Below are 15,653 nucleotides of genomic sequence, written 5' to 3'. Positions count from 1 at the left end.
AAATTTGGGAGGAGGGGGTGGGTAAATCGATTACATCAAACCCAGTACACAACTGGTACTTATTTTATCAATCTCCAAAGGACGAAAGGCAAAGTCGACCTCTGGAGCTTGAATGCAGAATGTAAAGACAGATGAATACTGCCAAGCATTTTGCCTGGCATGCTAATGATTCTGCCTTAACGAGAAGAGTAATAACAGTTTTAAAAGTTATGAAAATCTCAACAATAAAAAAGTGTACCAAGTCTAACCCAAAGCCAGTAAAATATTAGAAAAGGGTTCAGTTGATTACTTCAACTCTCCTGGCTGACTGGCTTGGCACTGCATTCCTCTACCCTAAAAGGATGAATGCACAGCTGACCCTGGTGGCATCGGAACTCCAAGTGCAAAGAGCTGGAAGAAATGACACTAGGCACCAGGTCTAAGTGCTAGTGACTTTGCCAGCTTTCCTCCTTGATAATATTTATGGTAGTGATAAAATAATAATAATAAAACAAGAGAATATATCTATGTAAAAATGTATAAATATATATTATATATATATGTTGGGCCTGACAGAGGTAATGACAAGCAACCGAGACTGTCGGAGATATGCCGTGCTTGAGAAGACTCTTCAAGCCAAGTGAGATCGTAGTTGTGGCCGATGCCAGTGTTGCCTGACTGGCACCCATGCTGGTGGTATGTAAAAAGCACCATTTGAGTGTGGCTGATACCAGTGCCGCCTGACTGGCACCCGTGTTGGTGGCACATAAAAAGCACCACAACACTCTCGGAGTTGGTGATGTTAAGAAGGATATCCAGCTATAGAAACCTTGCTAAATCAGATTGGAACCTGGTGCAGCGTCCCAGCTCACCAGTTCTCAGTCAAACCGTCCAACCCATGCCAGCATGGAAAGGCAGATGTTAAATGATGATGATGATGAAATGTGTACACACACACACACACACAAACATCACAGTATTCTTCTACTAAAAATTAGTAATCAAAATAATGGTATTAATTACAAAAATACCAACAAACATGATAAGTGAAATAATCCAAGGATGAAGTATTGAAATAATAAAATGACATGTTTCTCTCTGATAACTCTATTGCTCTTCTTTATGTTCCAGTGTGCAGAAAGGCCTCCGACAACACATTTACAAGATATAAAGTATAAACCCTGACTGTTTTCTGTTTCTAAATACAGCTTGCAGACCCTGCATTTCTAGCCTACAAAGGTGTTATGAAGACTGCCTATGTCTGAAACAGGCACTGAGTTTGGATCTAGTTTACCCCCAGATCTACGTGAGTGAGATATGGGCTGTTATAAAGAGGAAAGAACATTGATTGGCTGTGATGCAAAGGGTCGTTGGAAAGGTACATGCTGGGAATATCATTGTGAGAGCATATTCAAAGTGGATGATGTGACTGCAGAATACTGGGAGCTCAATTTTGCTGAGTTGGACATATTGCAAGGTTTGTGGAAGATCAGGTGGACTGCAAGAAAATGGAAAAGGTCACTTGGAAGGCCTCCATGGTGTTGGGAAGACAGTTTTTTTTTAATGATTTGAGCTAAGATGGAAGAGGAGGACATGATCAAGAAAGAATTGGAAGTGCATTGTAACCAGTGGTGTTTAACAACATTCCAATAGTTCAGTTGATACAGACGGTTGTGTATGTCTGTGTGCTTGTGTTGGCATTGCGTGGTAGTTGTGACTGTCAAGCTGTGTTATTTGTTTCTAATATTCTACATAAATCTGTCCAATTATGGAAACAGGTGAGGGTTGGCAACAAGACGGGCATCCAGCCGTGGAAGATCTGCCTGGGAGTAAACTCCATCTGACCCATGCAAGCATGGGAAAGTGGATATTGAAATGACAATATAAATCCACAATACGTCCCACTTCTTTGTTTGGCATTTGATGCTAAAAGAAAGTTGTTCAGCTGCTGGCGTCATAAACGGATCTTATCAGGTTTGAACCTCTTGCCAGAATACAAGTGTAAAGGAATGGTTATAACAAGAAAAACAGTTTCATCAAACCTCCAACTCTGGGCATTGTAAGCAAATTGAAACAGCTTCAGGTTTATGATGTAAGTGGAAGCAACCATCAAATCTGAGTTTATTGTCAGCATGCACACACTCACACACACACACACACACACACACACACGCACCTTGCATGACAAAGCTGCTAAAAGAAAGGAATGCCATGTGAAATTATTGCAGAGATAAACTAGACCGGCAAGGAAGTGCCACTGTCAACAAAGTGCATGTCTGAAACATGTAGCATGTTTATCTTGAATGAATGATTTATGGTATACTCTGCCATATCAACTTGGTCTAATAAAAGGCTCTAAGAATCATCAAAATCCTTAGGGAATCAATCAAAAGCTTGTCATCAGCATTTTACACAAGATGCTTTAACAACAGGGTCTTATAAAATATGCGAGTTACAATCGGTAGGAATTCGAGATATGCTTCCACTGTACCACTAAAGCCATTTTCTATAAATGGAATAATTCTTTCCCACCTGTACACACCCACTCAATTCCTGGTGCCAAGATCAACACATTAGATAGAACACTATGGCACTTTGCTATAAATATATGGAAACAGACTTCCAGAAGTCTTCATTTGAAACCATCTTAGTTGACTGGAAAGTGCGCAAATATCTTGTTACTCACCAATGTAGGAAACCAGGAATTAACTTTATGGACACCATTTTCAGTTCCTACATCCAATGATGCTGTTCTTCAAGAATGCATGTAATGAACCCCCCTCCCCCAATATGTATCTTTGGATACGTATTTGGAGGGGTGGGAGGTTTATTACATATATATATGTGTATGCACTCCAGGAATGTCTGTGTCTATTTAATACAGGTGTATCTGTTTCTCTATCCACATTTGTATGTATGTATATAATGTATGTGTGTGTGTGCACATTTCAAGAATATGCTCCATGTATCCATGCTAAAACTATAAATATTAAAAATAATTCCCAATTCATTATAACGATGCTAATTGAATCCATGAAATTCAATATAAAATTCAGCAAACAGCTAATATTTTGATGTTAGACAGACTGACATTTTTCTATAACCTTCAACCTGTGTGTGTGTTTAGTGTTGTGGCATGGTTATAGCATGAGTGTGAGGGTGTGTTTGTTGGACAACTGATATATAGACAAACATACCTCCTTCATTGCAAAGTCGAGCACTACTACTACTATTACTACACACACACAAGGACTTGCACAAAGTTTCCATTTGCCATATTTTACACTCAAGCCCCTGGTTAACTTGAGGTGCTGCACATTGTGATTGAACCCAAAACTTCCATTTTGATGACATTGTGGATACTTTAACCCTTCAGCATTTATATTATCTAATCTAATCCTTATTTATTCCCATTGTTTTGAATTAATCACACATTATCTTGTAGCTTTGAGATTTTGATGGTTTGATTGTTTATTTTTAGAATGACATTTTAGGGTAGGTGTGAGAGGCCTGATCTGGCTAATTTGAGCATAAAATAGGTAGAATATTTGGGCCAGATGTGGTTGGTTTCAATGGTAAAGGGTTAAAGATTATTCTAGAATCTAACATGGGTACATAGAACATCTCAACTTTCCTCACCATACTCTATGGCTTTGTTGTAAAGTTTCTTCTCATATACCTCAGCCGCTTGGAGCACTAACTTTTTCTAATTCTTCCTCCAAATGATTTCTGTATTTCTGAGAATACTGTTTTGCTGGACATAATCCCAAATCCTTTGATAATCTTCTATTCTTAAATTACGAATCCTATTTATAACAAACTTGTCTTTTACAAAAATTTGAACAACTGAATTATTTTTCTGTAAATTTCTGTTCCATAATTTTCTGTATAAGACATAATTAAGAATTTTCATTGCACTTTGAGCAAACTGATAATTAAAAAAAGCCAATATTATTATTTTGTATGACTTTCATGAGTGTTAATAAAGAATATAATAAGGCTGTAATCTTAATTATTTTATGATACTCTCATTAGTTTTAATAGAGAATAGTTGACAGTCCTTTTTAATTATTTACACTGAAATTTGAGAATCTTTGTTTTGTTGGGTGATATTTCTTTCTCTTCAGCTGTTCCTTCCATCTATTCCATTATCTAAATTTTGTCTATTACTGCCTAATGGTAATGTTTCCAGGTTACCAAACACCCTTGTCTATTTTTAAAATCGAAACTATCTTCATTAAATCTGTATTGACTAAAGGCTATACAGCAGTTTGACTTTGATTTCCATGTTGAGCTCTGGAAGACAGATATTTCTGGTAAGGTTTTTTTAACCACGTCAGCTGCCTCGAGAGAACTAACACCTCCAATGTCAGCCCGTTCATTATTTGTCATCGTATGAAATATGAGTCAGCAGTTTCGTTTAACTCATGACAGCACGGAAAACATTTAAAGCTCAAGGAAATCTAGTCTATCCATATAAAAGTTCACATTACAAACGTAACCCAGCTTTATTCTTTTTCCTTCACCTTACTGCTGTTATGCAGTCTGTGCTGTACAAGAAAATAATGGGTGTCTTTTGCAAGTAACCTGTTATATTTGCTTTTGATGTTGTTGTAATAGTTTTGTTTTAATCAATGTGACCAAAGGATTAAGGGATCTTGTCACTGGTGAGTTCATTTGTTTGTCCTGTATGTGTGCAGATTGTAAATATTTTGTTAATCTCTTCAAGTCAGTGCAGCTGAGATGGTCATCTTATTATTACCTGTCTGGTTTGTTGGCTTGATTAACGAAGGATCTCTCACTCTCTCTCTCTCTCTCTCTCTCTCTCCTCTCTCTCCCTATATATATATATATTATATATATATATATATATATATATATATATATATATATATATATATATATATATTATATATATATATATATATATATATATATATATATATGTGTGTGTGTGTGTGTGGTGTGTGTGTGTGTGTGTGTGTGTGTGTGTTTTCTGCTAGCTATAGTCAATTTGTTCTTCAGGTGATGGTCTTTCTCGGTGACTTTGGCTGCTCTCTTCAACTGAGCTAATGCAATTTGAAGACTTGCAACAAAGTGAGTGCAGTGTCAGGCTGCTGCTAATGCAATTGTCCTCTCCATCCATTAGTTGCACTGCAATTGAGTCTAGTGTTTCTACTTACTCTCTTCCACTACAGACTGAACAAGCTTACCTTCCTGTTGTTAGTGATGTGTGCAGATTAGATGACTAGAAAAAACGAAAAAGAAAAAACATACTTTAATCTTTACAATGTCACTCTTATCGTTTTTTTTCATTTTAAACCACATTACAGCATTTCTCACTTGATTCCTTCTGATTAAAAGTACCAAATAGTTTTTTAAATGCAAAACTTCTTTAGAGCACCCGATCCAAAATAGAGTTGTACTAGCTTCATGTATCATACTTAGTAGAGTTAACGTAAGCTGTTGTTGGTCCATTGATTTTTCTAACAGATGCCTCATACGCATGCACTCAGTTACACACACACACACATCATGGCACATTGTAATCCAATCACTATAAAATAATATTCTGCAACTCTAATGTTGGAGGTTAAGAAAAGAAGATTATGAATCAATCGACAGCTACCCGGGCATTTGTTCGCAGTTAGAAATGGAAGAATATCGATATGAGAAATATTGAGGTTATCTCTTGTTTTTTCCCTCTCCTCAAAAGATTCTCGACACAGTTTTCCTCTAATGTTAGAAAATCCCAGCAAAGCTACTGCTGTGTTCTTCTTTCCAACGCTTTTTGCTATGTAAAACCATTTAGAGTGTCTGATTCGGCAACCAGCGGCTCCTCGGTCGTTCTGTCCCTGCGGACAATCTGCGGCAAACAGGATGTCTCCACAAGCAGGATTGTTGGGGACCGCTTGTGAAATCCACATATTCTCACGAAACTTCTTCCATGAATTCTCAATGGTGAATAACTTGACCGCAGGTGGTCGGCCTGTGCCGATGGAACCATGATTGGCTTGCTATCTCCAGTGAATTGGTGCAGGACCGGCGTGCGTGGGCTGCCATGGTTCGAGATGCCTCGAGGGTGGTAGAAGAAGCCGACTCAACCCGCCCAGGGTGAATGTTGCCAAAAGTACAAGTAGTAAAACCATTTAAAGTTAGTCAAAAACCAAGTTGAAGTCCTTATCAGTGTTAATGTAGTTCAGAGACCAACAACTAGTTTTTATAATGGCCTTCTGTGGAATTTTGCTTTACATTTGCCCATGGACCACATCTATTCTCACATATAAAAATGTCCCTATGTTATCACTGGTATTGCTTGTGTAATTAAAAAATCAAATAAGTTGCGACACAAAAGGCTATCTAAAATCCATCAGCTGCTCATTGGCTCACAAATGTATTAAATTTTAAGCATTTTTAGAAAAAGGTCAGGCCCATAGAGAACCCGAGCATCTCATCTAGGAATTGTACCCCATCTGTTGCTGACATTCTAGTCAAACTCTCTTCTAACAAATAAAAAAGAACAAAAACAAAAAGCAAACTAATGCTGATCAGTACTGGAAAAGATCATTAATTAAAGTTGGTTAATTTAGATCAGTTTTGTATGGCATCTGGAGATGTACCAAATGTTTTGTGCAAATACTTCTCTACATGTCGTACAAACTTCCAATAACTTCCTACCATCTTTTCCTGCTGCAACTAATTACTGTTATCTGAATCTTTGTCAATCTCTCCCTAGCAGCTCTAGTTTAGTTTTTTTCCTCTCCATTAATAGTGGTTTCTAATTCTTTTAATAGTGACAACTCGGTCTTTCTGGTCTTTTAGACTGTTCTGGAAATGGTAATGAAAAGTTCTCTCCTATCTTCTAATAAGTTTGTCATAATGTCTAAACATATTCTTCAGATGTCAAATGGTGAGGGTGAAACATAGAACCTGTGTTATAATACAGGTCCCTCTTCTCCATTACCCTTATCTTGCCCCCCCCCCTCAGTTGTAGAGATTCTTGCAACCTCTGGTGTACCTCATTAGTACTGGTGACACCATGAAAAATTATCCCCAATTCTCCCAGCCAAATGATTGATGTTAGGAAGGGCATCTGGCTGTAGAAACTATGCTAAAACTTATTGAAACTGTATTCTTAGTCAGATGCCTCTCCAGTCACCAACCCTTGATTTTCAAGTAACATACATCTCTGTTTCACTGGCCTTCTTCACACTTTGAAAATACTGAGCTAGTCTCCATATTTTTTATGCCAAAGGTGTCCAACTCTGCGGTAACAAAGTGTGGCTTTTTTTCTTTGTTTTTATATCCTGTATTTTGTATCTTGGTTATGGCTTTCTAATAGGCCAATCACACACCAACAACAAATGTATATTGATGAGAACAGTAAACTAATGCATAAAACAGATTTGCCTTGTGGTATTTGTTCTGCCTAAATTACCAATACTTCCTTGTCGTTCTCATTGTTGGAAATGTGCATCACCAATCTGAAAGCCTGTGCATTTGCGAGTAGGCATGACTGAATGGTTAAGGAGGCTACTTTGCAATCTCAAGGTGCAGAGTTCAGTCCCATTGCATGGTGGTGTCAGGTCAACTCAAGTAAGATCGACAGAAACCTGTCAGATGGATTGTTCTTGAAGGGACCACTAACCTTGTCACTCACTCTCTCCTGGTGATTCTTCTGTGAAAGCCTCTGGCTTAGTGGTTAGGGTATTCACCTCATGATCGTAAGCTCATCAGTTTGATTCCCAGCAGTAAGTTGTGTCCTTGAGCAAGGCACTTTATTTAATGTTGTTTCCAGTTCACTCAGCTGGCAAAAATATGTTGTACCTGTAATTCCAAGGACCAGCCTTGTCACATTTGTGTCTTGCTGAGAAATACATTAAGGGTAGACATGCCTGTGGAATGCTCAGCCTCTTGCACGATAATTTCACAAGCAGGCTGTTCTGATGATGGGATCAACTGTGACCCTCATTGTCATAATCAACGGAGATCCAGGCCATTGATTCTCTTTGAGAATTACTTGTGTCTGTGGAATACTCTGCCATTTACCTGATAATTCTATGAGTCATCCTTTCTGTTGATTGAATATTTTAGAAGACTCACCTCTCAACCTGAAGAAGATTACTCTCCCGCCATTTCATATTATGACTGTTGTTTTCAGTTCTGGTTACCATTCTGTATCATTGAGATCAGTTCCAAGATAGCTGCAGTCTCGCCTGGGAAGGTGTCTTTTACCTTTACCTTTGGATGACCAATCATTTGATAGATGGCACCTACAGAAACTCGTGTGTGTGCTTGTTTCTGTGAAACACAAAAATATCTGCAAGACAATGAAACGGACGGACTGATGTTTTTGGACATTTATTCTGCTTCAGTTTCAGACAATCTCTTGTCCCTCTGACCACTGTAAATGTAATGGACCAGTGAGTTACCATTAGAAACTTGTAACCAAGCAGTCTATTCATCATCATCGTCACCTTTGTTTGCTTTTCTATGCTTTCATGGGTTGGACAGTTTTTTTTTTTTCCAACACAGTGTCTCACCTTTGTTGTGTCCCTTTTATCTTTTGTAATTATCAACACCCTAAAATCAGCTTTCATTATTGTCCATGTCTACCTTGACCTTGCACTTCTCCAGTTTTCCTCCACTTGGATTTCCTGGCAGTCCTTTCTCCATTTGTGAGCCTCCAAACTCATCACATGTAATAGAAAATAGGAAATGATGCCAAGCAAACAGCGCTATATTTGTTCAAGATTTTGATCTCTGATTCCTTTCTTTTCATGCAATAAAAACTATACAACATAAAATTGTTTACATCTGTCATAGATAGAACACCAACCTGTGTCTGCACTAAAAGTAAAATGATTAAAGCAATATTACTGTAATCAATATATTTTCATGTAATTCCATATAAAATTGTAAAAAAATTTAGTGGCAAACAACAATTTAGGTCATATTATTCCCAATTTGGTGGCGATGGGTTGTAAATGGATTAAAATGTTGAGCTGTGAGGTTTTAATGTCTTTTAATGTGTGTGGCAGAGTTCTTAACCTAAATTTGAATCTGTAAACAAACTGTGAAAGAATTTAGTGGTAAAAGAAATAGTGGATGACCTTTTATTGATGTTCTGATCAAATATTACTTAAAAGTTACAGTTAAGATTTAATTGGAAATGGCAGATGGTTTCAAGTAACAAATTTTATTGTGTATATTTCGGATGTTTGAAGTTAAGTTCCATAAAATTCCATGTTAGATTCACATGACGACTAATAATAAGTTTAGTGGATTTTATTGAATAAATTTTCTTCAATGTATGAGTGCAGTATTTTCTGTCTTTTACGATAGATGTTATGGTAAAACCTTGGCTGTAATATTGGCAATGGGGATGAGTAAAATACAATCTCTTCGACAGAATTCTTTTTTATTTTGGCAGAAGATAACAAAGTTGAAACAACTGTTTGGTGTAAGATGTAACTTTGTAACAAGCTTAGGCTAAGGAAAAGGAAATATAAAGAATCTCTCTCTCTCCTTCTCTTTCTCACTCTCTCAGAGGCATTTTAGGTGGTCCTGTATTAGCAAAAAGCTGAGGGTATGAATTCAGATTTGTTCCTCTGGAAGCATACAAGTTGAAGCATTGTTTATTTATAACAAGGTCTGTCTACTTTTGTTGTTATCATGGTGATACCTTTGTTGTAGTCAAAGGTATATATATAAATATATATCAGGCTGTGGGTGGGTGCATGCCAGCTGAGCATGAAATGCAGAGATATTACCCCAGGGAGTTTTTCAACTTTTTTTTTTCTTCATGCATTGTAGGATGATTTTGTAAGTATTTATAAATTTTGGTAAAGATTCACTGAGGAATTGCAAAAACGTTTTAGAACAGATAGGCATTGAGGCTTTATATTTGTGTATGTAAAGTATGTATGTATATGTGTATACAGTGACTTTTAGAGGCAACTCTCCAGCCTTATCAGTGACATTTCAATGAACTGTACTCATGCCATAAAATTGTCAGTGATGGGGGTGACATCTATGGACAGCCATAGAAATAACAACACTCAACATTACAGAGTTGGCCTGTTGTTTCTCTGTTGCTGGGTGGATGGGTGGTGGTGAGCAGATATGGTGGGGGGGAACATCTGTTCAATTCCTATCTTACATTTGGAGAAATGGAAAAGCAAGATAATGATTCAATGTCCCTCAGATACGCTCTATAGTTAATATACCCACACAGTTGAAACTCTCTACAGAAAAACATTAACACTTTTTTATCTTCATGGGGCTGAGTGCTAATTAACCTCTGTTACTAATTATTTTTAAAGTGTAGAGAAGCTTTATCAGTAATGAGTATTTGATATAATAAAAAAACAAATAATAACCGTTTCAAATTTTGGCACAGGGCCAGCAATTTTGGGGGAGGTGGAGAAGTCGATTACATCAACCCCAGTGTTCAACTGGTACTTATTTTATTGACCCCTGGAAGGATGTACAGCAAAGTCAACCTCAGAGGAAATTGAACTCCGGATGTAAAGACTGATAAAATGCTGCTGAGTATTTTGTCCATCCTGCTAGCTATTCTGCCAGCCCCCCACTTTCGTAGTAGTTGTAGTAGTAGTAGTAATAATTCTTTGTAGTATATAGGCACAAGGCTTGAAATTTGTGGGAGTGGGATAGTTGAGTACATCTACCTCAGCACTCAACTGGTCCTTATTTTATTCACCCCAAAAGGATGAAAGACAAAGTCAACCTTGGTGGAATTTCAACTCAGAACACAAGGATGCACAAAATGCTACTAGGCTTTTTGCGCAGCTAACAATTCTGCCAACTGTCTGCCTTTGTTTATCAAATCTGTTATTCAGTATTATTATTATTTACCAAAAACCATTCCAGAAGACTTCAATTAATTTTCTTAATCAGATCTTTAAATTAATATGAAGGAATGAATTTTGCTCCTACTTTTCTTTATACTCAACAAAGTTTTTCAAGAGTGATCGTTGTTATTTGTAAATTTTTAAAACATGTGAAACAAAAAAACAAACTTCTGAATGTGTCGTATAGGTGGACATAGACAGTTCTGGATGTATGTTTTCTAGATTTTGTCCAATATTTACAATGTGGGAAGTGATTTATGGGTGAGAAAAAACAAAAAGCAACCTACCAGGGCAGAACTTAGCTGAAGTATCCTGGCTTACATATAATACACATACATTTAATCTGTGAAATTCAACCCTGTGTTTAAATCACAGGAATTTCAGCTTTTTGGAGTAATGATCAGACATGTTTTTGTTTATTAAAACTCATCAGAGATAGTGTCTGTCTTCCAAATTATTGAAACAAAACAGCAACCAACAGTATTTTAAAAATGTAAACAAAACTGTATGACACAAATCATTTATGTAATGATACAAGATGTTGTCGTCATCATCATCATTTTCTCCATATTCATATGGGTTGGACAGGTTTTTTCCCTTCCAATATTTTGCCGTTTGTTCATTTCATTGTGCATTTCTCTGCCTCATAAAGTCAGTGTTTAACTCTTTCTGCAACTCTCTTCTTTGGTCTTTCTCTTCCGTTGTTTCCTTCTACAGGGACCTCCTGATACTTCTTTATTCCACTCTCATCATCCATGATGATGTATCCCATGTTCACACCAGTGCAGTCTTTTCTCTTGCACACATCTGATCCTCTTATAAAGAAGTTTTCTCTCAGCTTCTCTGTGCCCATCATTCATATACTCTAATTAACAGGACACCAGCATACATCCCCACTATTCAATACTTGCTTCCAGTTCCTTGGCAACAACACACTTCATCCACAAGTCTCGTACAACTTCGTTCATTGGAGAAGCCTTCTGTTGTCACTTGAAGTAAGAACTGCCTCAATGTGTCCCATCCTGTTCTTATTGTGGTTACTATGCTTTCAGTAGGTTGTCTTTTAGACATTTCCAGTTATTGGCTTCATTATTCGTCTTTGTTGCTGCCTCCACATCATAAATATTACCTGGAATCACAGAGTGATCTACATCTTTCCTTCCATACTTGTAGGAGTTGAACAAGACTTTATCAGTTCATGACCTGTTGCAGGTCCTTACCACCTCGTTTTTGAGGTTCAGCATCCTGATTCCAACTTTAACCATTTCCCATGTCTTTTTTCTCTTCTCTAGATTCCTTCCATTGCCACTTCTTTCACATATTGCTATCCTTCTTCTACATCACCTGCCTGTACTGCCACCATCTTCTCCCTCTTCCTCTCTCTCTCTCTCTCTTACTTACTACACCTGATTCCTTTTCAATCAGTTTTTCTTCCTCAACTCATTTATGCTCTGTTGTTCAGTCACATTAACGTTACACATCCATGCTGCTCATTTCATTTCTTTCTCATCTTCATAAATTCTCTGCACCCAATGTTCACTTCAACATCACATTCCATACACATGTCTCAAAACAATTTAAGAAGGAGAACCCTTTTATTGCCTGTGGTTGTTATAATAGATCTCTCAACATTTTCTATTCTGTTCTTTACTTTCAGAACTTTCACCTCCACTGCTGATTAGGCCATCTAAGTAACAGAAGCTGTTGACTACTTTTAGGGAGCCTTTCAGGTATTTGAAGGAATTTATTTTGTGGGTGCTTCTTGCACTGCCAACACTTTAGTTTTGACAGGTTTTACTTTATGACCTCTTAATTCCATATTTGGTATTTCTTCTCTAATCCTTAAACATATCTATGAGAACTTGGTTATTAGCAAACTGAAGTTCCTGTAGATAGCTGATCTTAAACTCATCCATCTAGCTACAGGGTCTCCTCTGTTTTGGTCAATGAATGCCAAGTATAGCGGTTGGCTCTTAGCTATATTCTTCCCCTGTAATTGTCTCACTTGTATCATATTTATTCATAACCTATACCCTATTGGTTCTCTCAATTTCTTATGAAACCTTTCTTTATGAAGGTAGGGCGTGATTTGAGGGAGATTTGGTTCTCTTTTTGTCTAGCAGATCAAGTAGCCAGACAGAAGTGCCATCATCCTCAAAAGTAACCCCTTCCCTCCATTTGAGACAGTCCTCACAACTCCTCTCCAAAACTCATGATCCTACATTATCACACCAAGGTCTCGCATGTCACATTCTGAATTTCAAGTTGGTGATTTTTCTCACCAGATGGCTGAGGTCTCCAAAGCTAATGATAACCCCTAAAGCAATCCCCAACAAATTGTACTCTACATTGCGTCACTGTTTGAGAGAGGAATGGAAAAGTTCCGTGAGTTTTAGTGTTAGGTGGGTTTTCTATGAAAGGTTTTATGCCCTTCATGGGAGCCAAGTGTAACAACTACCTGATAGATTTTTTTTAAACCTTCTAGGAAGTGTCCATATCTCTGAACCATAAAATTCAATTGATTTTAAAGAATTGTCTTCAATTAGATGCCTAAATAGTAACCAATTTAAAGCAAGCTGACTATAGAGTTGAGAAAATCCTTTATTGATCTCATCATGTATGAACCAAAGAAAATACAGTTGGAATGTAAACTACTAATGCCATTAAAGTACTTAACATTATCCTTAACCCTTCAGGTGTAACTTGAGGAATTCTTCAAGTGCTTTTCTTTTTATTCTACTTCAACTGTTAGTGGATAACAGTAAGTAGTAAAAATCTTCTTGTTACTCCAACACAATTCTCATGCGATCCATCCATCCATCCACGGAACTAACACCTAAATAATCTGGCACTAACCCTTAATTCCTTAACCCTTTCGTTACCAAACCGCCCGAAAAAAATTTTGGTTAATGTGACCAAGCTGCCCCAAACCGCCCGAATTTACCTATTCATATTTAAATGAGAATATCAGAGTAAATCTCTTTAGTACATTCGTGAAAACACGTATTATACTTCGTAAACAGTTCAACTACAGTTTTGTACAAAAATCGAAGTGTAATTTTAATTCCGTGAATTATGGGAGATTTTTTCCCGAAATTTGTTCCTATTGTGTTTTCAAAATTTGTAATTCTGACAAAAAATGGATACGAATTTCATTATATCAAGCAGCGAGTCAGAATTCGAAAGATTTTCTACTGAAGACCTTCATAAATCTAACTCTATGACTGAAAAAAAAAAGCATGTGGTATTTGATAATGAATCTGATGTTTCATTTTCCGAAAGTGAAAACAGTGAATTCGAGAGCTCCGACAGCGATAAAGAAAATGAATTGGCACCTGAATGGAGTGAAAATTTAAAAACTGTTTCTTTCGGTGATTTTTCTGAAGAAACTGGACCAAGCCACAGACTTTCCCAGAAGAGTAAAGCCTTAGACTATTTCTTTTTACTTTTCCGAATGAGCCCATTTGAAATCATTACGGCGGAAACGAACTGTTACGCTAAACGTAAACAAAGCGAAAGAAAGGATAGTTTGTTATTTCCCACAACCTTAAATGAAATTAAGGCCTATTTTGCCATAAATATTATTATGGGTATCAGAAAGTTACCCAGAATAACAAATTCTATCGTAAAATTTTGTTGTATACCCAATTGAATATTAGCTAATAACCCATTTTCTATAGCGATGTTTGAACAAAATTTTAATAATTTTATATATTGTTGAATTTACCTGTATCTACCTGCAATTAGTCACTTTGTGACAAAAATTATAGTATAGAATTGGTTGAGAACATTTCATTAAATTATCTTCCAAAATTCATGTTAATATATTGATAAATAAAAAAGTTATAGTTGTTTAATGAAACCAGACTAAATTTATGATTACGTTAGAAATTAATTGAAACACATAAGGGGTGTATTTTGGTCAGAAATATAGTAACGAAAGGGTTAAATGATGCATGGAGGGGACCAGTTTCCTTCCATACAGGGATGGGGGTGGGGATTTACCTAAATGATCGAAATAACAGAATCCCTTCATCTTTGGCATCAAAAGAAGAAACATATTAAATTAATAATAATAATAATGATGATGATAATAATAAGCTGTGTAGATGAGACTTCCTCATTGGCCCACCACAGGTGATATTGGTTAATCCAGGGCCAACATTCACTGCCTTTTTGGATGGACAGCTACAATAAGACAGTGGTCCCTTTAATTTTTAAGTAAAGGGAAGTGTGATTTTGTGGAGAAATATTCTTCCCAACTTTAGGGGCTGCATGGAGTTTACATTGTTGAGTTGTATGAGTGTATGAGATAGTGAGATTGAGTTGTCGGATGGAGGCTACCTGGTTGTTTTGTCTGGAAGATTTCTGTGGCACAAACTTGAATTGTAGCAGTAAAACTAACAAGGAGTAACTCAAAAACAAAAACTCATTCAAAGCAATTTAGAGAATTGACTTCGATGTTGCCATTGTTATCAACTCATATTTATTATTGGTTATAGTTTTTATTACCTCTGCCTTAGCGAAGGCAGGGGCATTGTTTTCAGTCATGTTTGTTTGTCCATGGACAAGATATCTCAAGAATCTCTGAATGGATTCGGATGAAACTTTCAGAGATGTTTGGCCTCATGACTGGCAGGAACTGATTAGATTTTGGCATCAATCTGATACTGGACAAGGATTCTGGATTATTTTTTTGAGAGCGGTCAGGTTCGTTTTTAGTATTCTCGTTTGTGAGAGCAGTTGAGTTTATTTCAGATATTCTCATTTTCAAAAATCCTCTGGCTAATTGTTGAGAGG

At 36.8% G+C, this 15,653-nt stretch overlaps 1 protein-coding gene across 5 annotated transcripts in view; it reads left to right on the top strand.

The window, feature by feature from the left end:
* The window catches only part of LOC115218627 (neurocalcin homolog), a 64,365-nt gene that overhangs the window by 34,283 nt on the left and 14,429 nt on the right, over positions 1 to 15,653 (top strand). For 3 of the 5 annotated variants that reach the window (XM_029788540.2, XM_029788538.2, XM_036508187.1), the window contains one exon: positions 12,511 to 12,583. The exons of the other annotated variants lie outside the window; for them this stretch is intronic. The gene's annotated coding sequence lies outside the window, so the exon portion shown is untranslated. The remainder of the gene's footprint in view (positions 1 to 12,510; positions 12,584 to 15,653) is intronic. 5 annotated transcript variants of the gene reach the window in all.

The sequence above is a fragment of the Octopus sinensis genome, linkage group LG13, assembly GCF_006345805.1.
Source record: "Octopus sinensis linkage group LG13, ASM634580v1, whole genome shotgun sequence".
In the NCBI taxonomy this organism is placed as follows: Eukaryota; Metazoa; Mollusca; class Cephalopoda; order Octopoda; family Octopodidae; genus Octopus; species Octopus sinensis.
This window is presented reverse-complemented; position numbering and strand designations above follow the sequence as displayed.